General features: G+C 43.0%; 1 protein-coding gene across 2 annotated transcripts in view; it reads right to left on the reverse strand.

Annotated features, from left to right (window-relative positions):
- Positions 1–4,794, reverse strand: part of LOC131184151 (epithelial splicing regulatory protein 2) — a 94,046-nt gene extending 89,252 nt beyond the window's left edge. For both annotated transcript variants that reach the window (XM_058155183.1, XM_058155182.1), the window contains exon 1: positions 4,669–4,794. The gene's annotated coding sequence lies outside the window, so the exon portion shown is untranslated. The remainder of the gene's footprint in view (positions 1–4,668) is intronic.
- Between the last annotated feature and the right edge of the window lie 1,206 nt (positions 4,795–6,000).

Raw genomic sequence — 6,000 nt, forward strand, 5'->3', positions numbered from 1 at the left:
ATGATACCTGTCATTTCTCCATCCAAAGTCAAGCATTGGGTCTTTTGTGAGACCCTTGCCAAGAACAATGTCTGTGGAGATTCTCAGCCATCCAGGTCATGGTTATCCCAAAGGGGCTTTTTTTCCAAGAAAGTCCAGTTGCCTCTCAGAAAAAAAGCACCTTTGGGACTTGCCAAGAATAGTAACATTCCTTGAAAACTGGGGAGTTGGATTGGTGCTCTCTGAGTTGGGTTGTTTTTGGGGTTTTTTTGCAAACTTTCATTCATTCTCTAAAGGTAAAGTTTTTATGTGATAGTCGTTCCATACTCTAGGGGGCGGCGCTCATCTCCGTTTCAAAGCCGAAGAGCCAGCGCTCTCTGAAGACGTCTCCGTGGTCATGTGGCCGGCATGACTCAACGCCAAAGGCGCACAGAGCGCCGTTGCCTTCCCACCAAAGGGGATCCCTATTTTTTCTACTTGCATTTTTACGTGCTTTCGAACTGCTAGGTTGGCAGAAGCTGGGACAAATCACGGGAGCTCACCCTGTTACGCGGCACTAGGGATTCGAACCGCTGAACTGCCGACCTGTCGATCAACAAGCTCAGTGTCTTAGCCACTGAGCCACTGCTCAGAGGGTATTCATTCATTCTCTAGCTGAGAGCAAACCCCGCTCCTCTCTAGCCCTGAAGACGTTACCTAGTTTGATAATGAAATGTCTGCAAGAAAACTACCAAACTCAGAGAACACAAAGGACTCCACAGTTCAACCCTGAGCTACAAATATTATCTTCTGTCCATATTCCTGAAAGCTGTCCTTCCTTTAGCATGCCCAGGTGTGCTAAACCAGCGAATTCTGTCCTACAGACTTGGCAAAGATCTCTTGAAATAGTCAGGAACCATTTGGTTTCTACCAGAAAACAGATGGCCTTGAATCATCTCGGTATACAAATCACATTGTACCCAAAGATACAGAATAACAGAGTTGGAAGAGACCTTGTAGGTCATCTAGTCCAACCCCCACCCCGCCCAAGCAGGAGACCTTACACCATTTCTGACAGATGGCAGTCCAATCTCTTCTTGAAAGCTTGAAGCTCCCACAATGATCAGAGAGTTTGGTTTTTGGCTTAGCCTGTTCATGTGAATTCAGCAATCTGGTTTGAAAATCATGATTTATAGATGGAACGATTTGTCTAAGCTAGCTGGCTTATTCAACAAGCTAGGTTTAAGAACTTAGATGTGCGAACTCAGTCACCGTGAGCTTATAAAACAAGGGGCCAGAGAAGGCAAGTTTTTCAAAGACTGTTAACTTTTGATGGGAGGGGAGGGGGGGAAGATTTACGGTCTGTGATTTTCATGGTGAATTAATTAGCTTATTCACTGGGGCTTCTTCGGTGCAGTACGACTTGTTTTTAAAATCGTAGCTTAATTTAATTTGTGTACCCAGCCAACTGTGGCTTTTACCATTATTTACGATTACAGCAGTCTGTGACTTGGTATAGCAAGCGAAGGTGGGCAGATCTGCTAAGGGTGGCTAAACCTACAGTTGCAATTGGCGATAACAGGGTACTGTCTCATAAAAGTATCGAACGTAATTATAGTGTGTTGCTTAAGAAGTGTGACCGGGAGGAAGGGAGGGAGGGAGGGAGGGGTGGGAGACAGGCAAAGTGTATTTAAGCTGCTTCAGCTGTCTTTGGTTGTAAGAAGCAGGGCAAGATCTAACTTGCAGCCAGAATACTCATTTTGGAATAATTTCAAAGCCACCAAAACACACTTTGCAGTCTTAACTGGTTTTTCGTGAAGTTTATCCAACTGGAGAGTGAAAGAATAGAAATATATCATAACTAATGGTTCCCTCCCCACCTCAAAAATACTTCAGCTTTTCCAGAGGCTTCTGTTCTCCTATAATTAAGGATGATTCAGCTCAGCATGGAGAAGGAGAAGAAGAAGAAGAAAAAAAACCTCAGCAGCCTTGAAATAACACGGCACTTTCAGCTCTTATTTTCCAGGCAGATACTTGTCACAGAAACAGCAATCTAGGAACTCGTTTTACCTCCTCAGTAAACACTCACTGGCAATTCAAAGGAGATACAAAAAAAACCCCCAACCCACATTCAACAAAGCTTTGCAATTGCATTTATCTACTCTCAATTTTTTCCTCCGGTTTCCAACCTCCCCCCCCAGCTTGGAGAGATACATAGAAAGAAAAAGGGTTAGGAAATATTTACATTCATGTGTGATTTGGACTAAGTTAGCCAAGCTAAGCTACCTATTCCTCGTGTTTATAGTAACACACTGAAAAAGAGCAATATTATCCTGCAAGGGCACCAGAAAGAAAAGTACTGAATACGTTCAAATGTTGTGTAAAAGCCAAAACAGACCAATCCCGTGTTATTCTACCAAGCATGCAATCCAACTTCCTAAAAATCTAGGTCAACTTTCTTGAACCTGGGATTCCCTACATGGGTTAAGTTTTACTGAATTGGATTTGTACAGCCATCCATCTCATACGCACGTATAATAAAACAATCCATAAAAACCATTAAAAGCAACCAAATTAAATTAAAAAGATGACTAAAAACAAGATGGTAAAAAAAAGCATACCAAAGAATATTCAATTAACAGTAAAGGAGACTAATTGTAGCTCAGGGCTGAAAGGAGGGGTCCTTGGTGCTCTCTGAGCTGGGTTGTTTTCTTGCAGATGTTTTGTTACCCAACTAGGTAACATCATCAGTACTAGTCCTGATAGCAGTGATGACGTTACCTAGTCTGGTCATGAAATGTCTGTAAGAAGACGACCCAGTTCAGAGAGCACCAAGGACCTCTCATATTCAATTAACTCCCATGTAACCATCTAGCCAACTTAAAACCCTGGTTTAAGGGCCAGGTTAGCATCTCCACCTACTCCAATGGGGGATTATGGAAAAATATCATCTGGCACTTCTGAATGGTATTATCCAGTCCTCAACTTAGTTTGCTTTTGTTCTATTTTAATACAGCAAGTTCTAGCCTCTGTGAAGCTTTGCTGGCTGAGGAACTCTGGGAGTTGAAGTCCACAAGCCTTAAAGTTGCCAAGGTTGGAGACCCCTTTTGTAGAGGAATGCAAGGATGTGGACTGGTGAAGGGATGTGAAACAGCTACTTGGTCCTGGGAAAATGGGGAGGCGTGAATAAGTCTTTCAGAATAGCCTTGGCCTTGATTCAATTTGGGGACAGTCCTTCTCAGCTTCCAAAATTCTGCTATTCTATGCCACATCAATAGAGTAAAATTTTTGGAATCCACATGGTCTCTTTTTCCTAATCTGGCCTATCTTGCCAGATTGCCTGGTGTCATTAAAAAAAAAAAGGAATGGGATTAAATTAAATCGACACTATTAAAAAGTGTTGAACTTAATTTAGCATGTTCTTTGGGATATCTTGCTGTGGTCTGGGCTCTTGGTCCAGAAAAATTTCTATAACTTTGCTGTACAACATTCCATCACCAACTTCCTGGCATCAGATTTGGGAAGAAAAATTGTCTTCCATGGACTGGGGATGGGCTGGAGGGAGGAGGAAAGGGATTGGTTTTGCGTACAACCTAGATCCTGCGCATGTGCAGTTGAAGCTTTGCCTGCTTAGCCGTTGCCCATGCGGCCCAGTTCCTAACAGGCCACGGACTGTACTGGTCCCAGGGGGTTGGACCCCTGCTGTAGAGAATGCTAAAGTTCTGTTCCACGTTTCAGAAGTTTATTAAAATACTCAAAAGTTTCCAAACCAAACAGCAACACACAATGTATCCAAAAACTCTCCAAGTGAATTCGCACATGGGAAATTTGTCACTGTGTTCAACGTTAAGCAACAAATATAGATATTAATCCATGTCTCAATGGGTCAAATGTGAACTTGCTAACCGAAAGATCCAGGCATAATTATGCTCAGCAATGACTTAGGACATCCAAGTTTTTAAAATAACTCATAGCGTGGCTTACGTTCATACATAATGCTAAGCCAGGATTTTTTTAAAAAGATTCTCTGGACAAGTCATAAGGGTGTGGTTGTAAGGTAACACACACCGAATGCTTGACTGGTAACACAAAGAGAGCTGATACATATCAGACAGACACCAAAAAGACACCTCAGAGTTTTTACTTAGAGTTGGGGTTTTTTTTTCTGTAATGCTGACATCAGGATGATGAAAGACCGGGCACACGGTGATAAACCAGTAATTTATAATGAAGGCAAGATGTTTTATCTACTGATTGTCCTCACATTTGCACTTTCTTACTCTACCAACTTCTAGCATTCATCCCTGGTCAACGAAACACTATCAACCATGATCATTCCACACAACTAAATTCACAAATGTTGCATTTAACCATGTTTACTGATACTGAATAAACTTCAGCGGGCTCCCTTCACAAACCCTGGCTTAATTGCAATTCGGATTGGCTGCAAATGCCAAGATGGTGTTCAAAAGATATAAAAGCCAATGGCTCAGGGTGCTGGGTGAACTCAGCCACTGCAGGCCACCATCCAATGTGGCCGCAGCACGTGGCAGATGGTGCCAGCGAGCCTCGGTTGCAGAATAAACACGTTTTACTCGGCAAGGGGGTGAACCACTGGGTCGCTTGACAAATTTTCAAAGCGAAAGTCTGCTGTTTGCTCGATTGCATCACTTGGAATCCTGCTCCCTGCATCCACAAATTAACCCTCACCTGTTGGAGAACGCGATCCAGAGGCTCCGCTTTGGCCAAGCTCTCGGGGGTTAACCCTGTCAGTTCTCGGCATGGCTCGCTTAGCTCCAAATTGTCTGCCTTCACCAGGCATTTGTGCAGCGTCCCTACCTGAAAATGTTTAACAAAGAAGGCAGAGGCGAAGAGTTGGGGGGGGGAGAGGGAAAAAAAGAAAAGAAAAGTAAAACTCCAGGAACTGGATGGAGCGACTTGTAAAAAAAAATGTGTATTAAAAGGTGGTTAGAATCACAGCTGGCTCCCCTTGAAATTGGAAAGGCTGGCTGGAAGATGCAGTTGCTAATTTCCCAAACTTCCCATCTCGGTTCCCCCTCTGGGCTTTGCCTTTTCAAGGAGATTCACAGCCTTCCCATAAAAATAGAGATTATTTTTAAGAGCCCCGGCTGCAATTCTTGCATCATTCTATTGGGGAGCGTGGGGTGGGGAAGAAAAATTGTCTTCCATGGACTGGGGATGGGCTGGAGGGAGGAGGAAAGGGATTGGTTTTGCGTACAACCTAGATCCTGCGCATGTGCAGTTGAAGCTTTGCCTGCTTAGCCGTTGCCCATGCGGCCCAGTTCCTAACAGGCCACGGACTGTACTGGTCCCAGGGGGTTGGACCCCTGCTGTAGAGAATGCTAAAGTTCTGTTCCACGTTTCAGAAGTTTATTAAAATACTCAAAAGTTTCCAAACCAAACAGCAACACACAATGTATCCAAAAACTCTCCAAGTGAATTCGCATGGGAAATTTGTCACTGTGTTCAACGTTAAGCAACAAATATAGATATTAATCCATGTCTCAATGGGTCAAATGTGAACTTGCTAACCGAAAGATCCAGGCATAATTATGCTCAGCAATGACTTAGGACATCCAAGTTTTTAAAATAACTCATAGCGTGGCTTACGTTCATACATAATGCTAAGCCAGGATTTTTTTAAAAAGATTCTCTGGACAAGTCATAAGGGTGTGGTTGTAAGGTAACACACACCGAATGCTTGACTGGTAACACAAAGAGAGCTGATACATATCAGACAGACACCAAAAAGACACCTCAGAGTTTTTACTTAGAGTTGGGGTTTTTTTTTCTGTAATGCTGACATCAGGATGATGAAAGACCGGGCACACGGTGATAAACCAGTAATTTATAATGAAGGCAAGATGTTTTATCTACTGATTGTCCTCACATTTGCACTTTCTTACTCTACCAACTTCTAGCATTCATCCCTGGTCAACGAAACACTATCAACCATGATCATTCCACACAACTAAATTCACAAATGTTGCATTTAACCATGTTTACTGATACTGAATAAAC

Source organism: Ahaetulla prasina, chromosome 12, assembly GCF_028640845.1.
Source record: "Ahaetulla prasina isolate Xishuangbanna chromosome 12, ASM2864084v1, whole genome shotgun sequence".
In the NCBI taxonomy this organism is placed as follows: domain Eukaryota; kingdom Metazoa; phylum Chordata; class Lepidosauria; order Squamata; family Colubridae; genus Ahaetulla; species Ahaetulla prasina.